Source organism: Drosophila sulfurigaster, chromosome 2L (assembly GCF_023558435.1).
Source record: "Drosophila sulfurigaster albostrigata strain 15112-1811.04 chromosome 2L, ASM2355843v2, whole genome shotgun sequence".
Taxonomy (NCBI): Eukaryota; Metazoa; Arthropoda; class Insecta; order Diptera; family Drosophilidae; genus Drosophila; species Drosophila sulfurigaster.
In genome coordinates this window covers 23537891-23547410 of record NC_084881.1, presented here as the reverse complement: position 1 = coordinate 23547410, position 9520 = coordinate 23537891, and the positions used below count along the sequence as shown (strand labels likewise).

Here is a 9520-nt window from a genome sequence, read left to right as displayed (position 1 = left end):
CTCTGAGCAACCTTTCGTTAACCTCTTGAACTCTTGAGCCTGGGCTTAACTTAAATCGATGGCAAAAGTGAATAACGAAATCGCAAAATCAACATAAAATTTCACCTTTTTGGACCAAGATACGCATATATTCGCATATAAATCTGCTATTATCAATGTGACAGCAACAAATTATGATTGAGAATGTCCCCTAGTTTCATGCCAATTCGAATGACCCAAGGGAGATGTTAGGTTAGAAGAGGGAAAGGGAATGGGAAATGACCTTCTCCACTCCTCGTGGGTTCAGTCGCAAAGGGAATGACAAGCGGCGATCCGTGATATGAAAATCAAGGAGAATAAATCATTTAAATGATTACAGCTTAACTTTTGGCGCTTTTAAGCGAAATTAAATGAAGGGCCAAAGACGATACGATGGCGATGGCGATGGGATGGCATATTCTATCATAAAGATTATTTATTTGTAACGTTGTTGTGTGGCACAAAGAGTCGACAACGATGACGATGACGACGAGGACGACGACGACGAAGATGAAGCTGGAATAGAAAAGAAATGTAACCCAAATCTATGTAAGTGAATCAAGAGAAATCACTTAAGTATATTTTTATGCTGGACATGCTGCCAGGAATTACAAATACAAGACGGCAAGACAAGGCACGGCACGGCAAGCACGCTCGCACGCACGCACGCAGCCGACTTACGAAAAGAGATGAGGACGAAAAAGGACACGCAGGACACGGACAGAAGGACGATGGACCAACTGAGGGTCGCCTGGCGGTTTGTGGCTGTCATTTGCCCTCGAGGCTTTCGCTGTTTTGTGGAGGCTCGTTTCGGTTCGGTTTGGTTTGGTTTGGTTTGGCTTGGTTTTGGTTCGGTTGGGTTGGGTTGGGTTTGGCTTGCAAGTTGTGCAAAAGAAGTGCCATCAAAAGGACATCAACACGTAGCAAATAAAGGACATGCCACAAGGATATGCGACAGCGAAGCTGCTGCTCCTTTTGCTCCATTGCTACATTGCAAAATTATTATGATTTATATAGCCTTTGGGAATGCGCAGAACTCTGAGACTCTGAGGCGCAGACAAACACAAAGGACATGGCCAGGATACCAGAAGGCAAAGAATTTCTGGCACTCTGCCCCCCTCTTTCTCTCAGTTCTTTCTCTTCACATCCACATCGCTGTATGTGTGGCACAATCGTCTTCGTCGTCGCATTGGCCGCAAAACTTTTGCTGCGACAAAATAGAAAACTTTCTTGGCATAATTCTTTCTATTTTCCTGCATCCTGCGTCCTGTCGTCAGTCGTTGTCGTTGTCGTTGTCGTAGTGAAGTTTGTTGCCTGCCTCGGCTCGACTACTCGAAATTAGGTTAACACTGACGAATTAAGGACATTAGCGTCATAAAGAAATAAGTAATGAAAGCAGCAGCGCCATCGTTCGCTCAACATTTCTGCTGAGTGCGTAAAGCGACAGAAGCAACAATAACAACGACAACGACAACGACGACAACAACAATAATAAATCCAACATTTCGAACAACAATAACAACTAGTCAGCTATAGCTACAATTTTCTTTCTATATCTTTTCTATGCGTTTGCTGCAGGCGCCGCACTTGAAAGGCATTTGGAAGGCATTGCACGCAGTTCTCAGTGCTCTCACAAGGATATAGTAGAGTCCATGTCCTGGCTAAGCAGCCCCTTGGTAGTGGATGGGCTCTTGGGGTCAGGCTTGATGTGCTCGCCTGTCCTCTGCTGTCCTGACCCAGTCTACTTATTTGTGTTTGTGCTCGGTTTAGCCCGCAGTGATAGCTGGACACGTGTTCCATTTGCTTTTGATCTGCAGCAGATGGACTCGAGCGAGAAAATAAAGAAATTCTAAAGAACAAGATTATTAGCTGCATCTGATTGGCAGCAGAAGAAAAAAACTATTCTACAAAAAAGTCGGACAAAAGGATCGACACAATATAGGTTAAAAACACAATAACAAAAAACTTATAAATAGGTAATGCCTACAATTTAGTATAAAATAATAAGTAATTTAATATACATTTTTGCTGACTTTGTATTTGTAAGTAAAGGTTGCGTATAATAAATTAGAACCATAAATATTCTATTGATTGATAGAATCAATAATAAATAAATAAAAAGAATTACATTTACTATATATAAATAAACAGTAAGTAAAATAAGTTTCGATTGTATTTGCATTTGGAAATTATTTACAAATATATACCAAAATATCATAATATATAATAAATGATGTGGCCCCTTTTCAGTCCCTAAATTTGCATTGCACATTTTTGTATCATAAACATCACTTTTCAGTCATTTTTCAGCATTTTTCCCTCTCCAAATGCAGTTGACAACCATTCTGCACTTATGCGTTAATTCACTTCCGTTTCGTAGACTGTGTTAATTGCATTTATCGATAAAATGTTTGGTCTACCGATTACTTGGCCACAACTGCAGCTGATTTAAAAATAAAATAAAAAATCAAGCACAAGCTGTTACCATTAATAGCAGCTGTTTATTAAATTTGTCACCTTTCCAACGCGATAAGCGACCTGTTTGATCCGACAGCCAAGACTGTTGCTCCCCTCTTCACTCTCTCTCAGCTCACATTGTCAGCCCTGCTGCAGCTAATAAAATATTGATTTATTAAATTATGCCCAGCAAGCGGCATCCACGCTGAGGCTGAGGTTGAGGTTGAGGTGGAAACTGTGGCTGACGCTGAGGCTGCCAATGCCTGTCAATATTTTGCAAATTTTGCCAGCAGGCTGCTCGGTTCATACGCGTATGTTTCGCCCCGCTCTTCCGCCACCCGCCACCTGCCACCACTTTGAACTCTGTACTTTCGATGCGACGACAACCCTAGCCAAAAGCTCCTCCCTTGCTAGCTTTGGTAAGTGCTTTTTAAAATCCCGCCCGGGGCGCTTTGATTGTGTGCAGCGGCAGCTGCTGCGAAGAACCATTGAACTGGGCTGTGGTATGAATGCTCGAAGAGGGGTAGAGAGAGGCAGAGAGTGGGGGGCGGGTACTGCTAGGGGTAATAACGGTTAGGCGAAGCCGCTGCTGGATACTGAGCTTAAGTAACCGCACAACTTTAAAATTGTTTGCCAATTCCTTAGGCAGATGAAGGCGAGACGAGGCGAAAACGAAGACGAAGTGAAGGCCGACGCTTTTGTTTGTTTCACTCAATAAAGCATCTTTGACGTATGCTCTCTCCCTCTCTGTCTCTGTCTCTGTCTCGCCCCCACACTATCAACTGTCCGCTGCCACGCCCTTTTAACCCGTTGCCTCAAGGCACTCTCGGCTCTGCTTCATGGCGCAACCGATAAAAATATGAAGGACCAGCAAAAGCTGCCAGTGGCCGGAAGCTTTATGGCCGGCCTCAAGTCCGTTCTCCCATCTCCTTTCTCCTTTCTCCTCTGTTCTCTATTCTCTGTTGCCTGTGTCCTGTGTCCCATGTCTTGGTGTCCTTTGTCTGCATGTCCTGGGCTCTGGTGACTGTCTTTTACACTGTTTATTGATGCCTTTGTTGTTATACTACTCACATAGCAGTTGTTGTTTTAGTTGCTGCTGTTGTAGACATTGCTGACGTCTTTTGTGCCTTTTTATAGAATTCTCTTGGTTCTCAACAACAGCCAAGTGTTCTCTGGGTTGGGGTCTGCCTCTGAGCTTGCTTAGTTGCCAAACATTGCCCTGTGGTTAGCAGCATGTAAAATGGTTTTACGCTCAACATTTTCTAAACTTTCTTTACTCACACAGTGCAAAAAAGAATTAGGCAACTAATTTCTAGTCAATATGCATACAACAAGCACGAGTTGTGCTCGATATGACGGAAGATACTAAGTATATTGCAAAGGAAATGCAGTTCTACTTACCGAGGAAATTCCCCAACTTGGTAAACCTACAAATAATACAAAAAAGTAACACACAAAATAAAAATAATGTAAGTGCAGAAAGTAAATAAGAATAATAATAATAGGAAGTCAAAACGAGCGCATAAAAATTGCATTAAAATTGCGACACGGACATCCGCAATGGACGCCAATGGACGACAATGAACAGCAAATGGCGTCCGAGGCGCAATTTGGTTTTTCTTTTTGGTTGCGATGCGGAAATGCAAAAGTAGACGGAAGTGCAAGTTGTGCAAGAAACTCTCCTTTTAGTTACACACCTCGTCCTGAAACCCTTTTCAGCAATTGAGGCGCAAAATGAAATGTTTCCGCATACGAGGGGGGAAAAGTGGAAAACTGGAAATCTCGCTCGTTACGAGGAGCGCACGAAGAAAATGCAAACAATTTTCTTGTCATTTGCCGTGCGACATTTTGACATTTTATTGCATACTTTTTGGCACAAGAATCTTTCCCATTCCTATTCCTCATTTTTCCTCAATTTCCCTCATCCCTCTGAAGCCACATCCAATTTGGCAGATCATTTAGTAGGCAGCTCTTGATGATTACCAGAGGACACACACAACGAATCCCTGTTCGACTTGCTGGCCACTTGTCACCTTCGCTGACGTTGACATCCATTAATCAATCAACTGGCATTGTCCTCACTTTCTCTCTCCCTCAACGTTGTCATTTGGCGGCATATTTCTCTGACTTGAACTTACACACACAACAACAGCAGCAGCAACAGCAGCAACAACAACAACGACTAGAGCCAAGACAATTAGCGTTAAGTTGTCCTTGAAGTGTTGGCCCGTTAATGAGATGAACGCCAAAAGTTTCTTGCTTCACTTCTTGCGATTGCGATTGCTTTGATGACAGTTTTTTCTAGCATTTTTTGTTTGCAACAATTCGATTAGAACAGAGGCGGAGTGAGAGTTTAGAAGTGAAAGTGGGAAGTGGGCTATTATATGGATAGCTTAAAGTTTCTGTTAATGGTTAGCAAGATAGAAAACTTAACTAAATTAATTCTACTTAATGCAACAGGTAAAAGAAGAATAACAAGTTTATTCTGAAAGATCTTTATAGATAAATAAAAATTAATGCAATATGTATATAACAATTAGCAAAAAGTAATAGTGATTACATTAATATCTCTCTTCGTTAGTAATTTCTCAACATCCCTAACAAATTATTTACATACATTTGGATTTACATAACATTTTTACATTATTTAGATAAATTCAGTTAATATTGAATTCACAAAAAATGACTAAACAGAAATTTAATTTATATATTTTGCAAAAAACAAAATATTATAATTTTAACTAGTTCCTTGTAAAGAGCTTAAAAGATTTTCTTTAATTGCTGCGAAAAATAATAGTAATTTTAATTGTATTACATTGTTCGCAAGCACTTAATAAAATATAAATTTATTTAGTTTCGAAACATGTTTAAATTACTGCCCAATTTAAGTAATACAATATTATTTATTTCGAACTTTCATAACATTTTTTTCTTATGCGTTGGCGATTTCAATATAAATTCTCTAAATTTTGGTGCCAAAACAAAAGTAATTATATTTTCTTAGGACTAATATTTATCATAGTAATTCTCTCAATTGTTTGTTTAACACTTTTCTCTTAACACTTTTCTCTTTTTTTTTGACAATCAATATTGATGATGTCTTTCGCTCCAGTTATACCTCAAGCTGATTATTACTGTTTCTTCTTTGAAATAGTTCTGTCTGAAATTCTGTAGACTTTTCTCTGTTTTGTGTCTTTGCTTCAGTGCATCCTTCAGACTCAATTCCCTTGGCGTACTAAATGATATCTTGCACTCCATCATCTTGTGCTCTTTCATTCCTCTTCGCTTTCGCTAAGCCCCCTTTTTGGACAGACGCCACTGAGCTACTTCCCCGCTCTGCTCTTGCATCATCAACGTCGCTTCATTAGCTGCTCTCACTGCAAAGGCCAATGCCAAAAGGTGTAAAACAAAAAACGACACAAAAGAAACGAAATAGAAAGAAAAACCTTAACAAAAAAAAAAAGTAGAAAAAGAAGTTCAGCTGAAGCTGAGGAAGAAGCTGCTGTTGCTGTTGTTCATAGACAATACAAAAACAAAAGCAGACGCTCGTTCAAGTTTCACAAAAGGAAAGAAAAAGTAGCAAAAAGTAGTAATAACAGCAGCAACAGCAACAGCAACAACAATAACAGCAGCAATGACAGGCAGAGTCAAGCTGCTGCTGCTTTTGCTGTTGCTGCCTGTGGCTGATTGATCTCGTGGGAAATTTTGCACAGTTGCTGCAACACAGCCAACAACAACAACAACAACAATGACAACAGCAACTTTGTGGCAACAAAAAGAAAACCCAACTTAAATAAAACTCGAACGTTTTTCTTTTCTTCTCCTTAGCTATCGTTGTTGTTGTTGTTGTTGTTGCTATTTCGACTTCACTCCTCCGCCTCCGCTTCCCTCCTCACCGCTTCCCTTCACTGTGATTATTTTGCAGCTGTATCCGCTTTGAGCTCGTCCTCGCACGAAAATTAACTTAATGTCACTTACACTTTAGTGCTTTGGGTTAATTTGGTTAGATTATTGTTAATATCCTTTGGGGTGCTCTCTGCCCTCGCTTAGCTCGCAAATGTGCGTGTGTGTGTGTGTGTACGTAAGTGTGTACGTAAGTGTGTGTGTGAGCGAGTGTGTTGCTTCTGGGCACACTCATCGCTGCGGCAGTTGTAAAGTTTTCGGCATAAAAATGATGCATTGCTTTTGCTTATGACTTGGAAATTGTTTTCCTTTTTTTTTTGGCCACACAAATGTATTTATTTCTAGCCCAATGGATTATGCTCGCAGCAACAACTGTAAGTCCTTAAGAGTTATTGAGGTTGAGCTGAAGAGTGCATTAACACAGAGAAGTTGAGTCGCAAAAAGTTACACCTAAAACTCTCAATTGAAATTGGCAACTCTTATCAAAAGAATTCGACTTAAAGAATGGTGTTTTTAATATTGTGTATATGAAATAAACGATATACATATATATTTAATGTATATTTATTTAAATTCGTATCATTATTATTTTATGAGATGCGAGAGAGGTTAGTCGCTTCAGGATATATGTATGTGTTTATATAATATTAGAATGTTGTCCATGTTATTTATTGACCATTAATTTAATTCTTCATCAAACTCAAATTCTTTTTCTTAATATGAAGCGATAATAAAAATATAAAAAATGTTTAAGTTAAATATTTATTTATTTTTTATTAAGTACTTACTATATTTACTATCAAGATACTAACAGCAATGGCTGTTAATACAAACTTTTCCAATTTGACAGCTAATAAAACTTTCTTGCTATCCATATGCATTTTAAATACAAATAAAATTAAAACCTGCAACCTCAATAACTAAAGCGTAAATTTCTATAAATTTTCAATTATATTTCAAATGTCTCATTTTTATGAATGTCTCAAATACAAATAAGAAATGTAATAACTGTGCTCAATTTAATTTAGAAATTCTAAACAATATTATTTTTAATATATTTCTGAGCAATTTGCTAGCTTAAACGCTGTTCTATAAATAAAATACAGCGAAGAGAACGTGACAGGTTGCCAGAGCTCAAGAGAAAATCGTGGTCCATCATAATTGGCCTAGAATGGGAGAGATAGAGAAAACATTGCCACAGTTAACAAGGCATTGTTTTAACTGCATGTCGCATTATAAGCAAGTAATTTGGTCTCAAGTAGTAAACGCTAAATGCATCATTTGATATTAGTGTCCAGTAAGTGGTCTACTTAAGAATTTGTTTAAGATTTAGACATGTTAAAATAATTGTGAAGAGAGAGAATTAGTTGGTGAAGTGGTGCTTAGTATTTCTTCAATTAAAATTAAAGAATAATAAAAATATAAATTAATGTCATGGCTTTGATATAAATATTTATTAAAAACGTAGCAAAAAGGGCAAAAATTATCATTAGGTGTTATTAAATAATTTTAAGACTTACTATTAAAAAAAGCCGCAGACAACCCTAGCTGGCTTATTATCTGACAATTTATGTACAATTTATATTTACATTTAGTCTAAATTGTAACATATTTTATTATATACTACAAGCTAAAGCTCTTAAAATTATTGTGCCAATCACCTTTAAATTTATGCTTATCGAATAAGATATTTTTAAACTTTTTTAAATTAAATTTTACTTATTTTTTGTAACAATTTAATATTTATGATTAAAATTTGCAGTGCAATTATTAACATTTCTTTCCGTTAAATTTATGTGCATTTATTTAAACTTTCAAAAAAAGACCCTTAAATTGCCAACAAATTTCCCCTACAAATATCCCAGTTTTCTGTTTTGGGACAAAGTATTAATATGAAAATGCAATTAGAAAATAAAATAAGGAATAATTTACTAAATTACTTCAAGTTTATAGAAAAAAATGTGAATAATTATTCTGTTAGATAAATGGTTAAGAGAAATTAGAATTTTTAACTTAATACAAACTATTCTCTTTGTTAGAGCCCGTGAACTGTTGTTAATGTTGCAATTGAAAATAGGATTTAAAAATACAATTTATAAAATTAATAATGCATAAATATAAAACTATAAAGAAAAGTATATTACCTTCTTGTGAAAGAAATGATTCATAAGAATTACAATATTTATTAGCATTTCAACTTTTAGTGAAATAACATTTAAAAATATTCCTTTGAGATATAACAGGCGCTGTTAGCAGTTGTAAATTTCCCTTTACAGTTGCAAATATTCTTGCTCTCCTTTGCTTGCTCTCCCGCTTTGCGAATTTCTCTGAGCAATTTCCCTTCGACCATGCTCAGAGCACAGCTGCGGCTGCCTTCGTTAAGTTGAGTCGCCCGCCCAAAATGACGACGAGCCGAAGTGGAGCCGAAGCAACGAGAGAGCCGCACGACGACAACGAAGGCTGGCACAGAATACGCTTTCTGGGGCGATGCTAGCGACGATGACGAGAAAAATCAGCAGTTCAGCAGTTTCATTGATAACGCGCTACGAACTGGGTCTACCCTAAGAAGTTATCGAAACGAACTCGCCGTCGCCGTCGCTGTCGCCGCGTCATCAACGAAAATAACAACGAACAACAAACATAACAACGACAACAACAAAACTGTGCAAAAATGCCAGCCACTTTACACTGCTGCATATGAGGCGTATGAGTGATATTCCTACTGCTGTCAAGGCTGCATTTATTATAAATTTCGTCGGTTCGCTGTGTCATTATTGCCGCGCGTGTGTTTAATTATTGCACTCACTGTGGACGTGTGTATGTGTGTGTGTATATATTCCATATGCCCACAAATGGACTTCGGTGGCTCGCATTGCATTCCAGCAATTACAATCCTGCCGCGTCGCGTCTGCAGTTGCTTGCGTGCCACAAACAATTTCCTTGTGCCTGACCAATTAGCCGTTGAAAGTATAAAGTCTGCATTTGCAGCAGCAACAACTTGATCAATCTGTTGCCACACGCCGCAGCAAGTAAGTGAAGTACTCGACTCTTGTTTAACCACAGTTCTTGCACTTTTATTAAATTGTTTAACAAGGGCGAAATGTGTTTTATGCAACGGAAATTCCGGGAAAATATAATAATT

At 37.9% G+C, this 9520-nt stretch overlaps 1 protein-coding gene across 2 annotated transcripts in view; it reads left to right on the top strand.

Moving 5' to 3' along the window:
- The first annotated feature begins 8916 nt into the window (after positions 1-8916).
- The window catches only part of LOC133850297 (uncharacterized), a 79538-nt gene continuing 78934 nt past the window's right edge, over positions 8917-9520 (top strand). The window contains exon 1 of one of the 2 annotated variants that reach the window (XM_062286350.1): positions 8917-9407. The gene's annotated coding sequence lies outside the window, so the exon portion shown is untranslated. Of the gene's footprint in view, positions 9417-9520 lie in introns of both variants that reach the window. The other variant, XM_062286351.1, reaches the window with a different exon arrangement.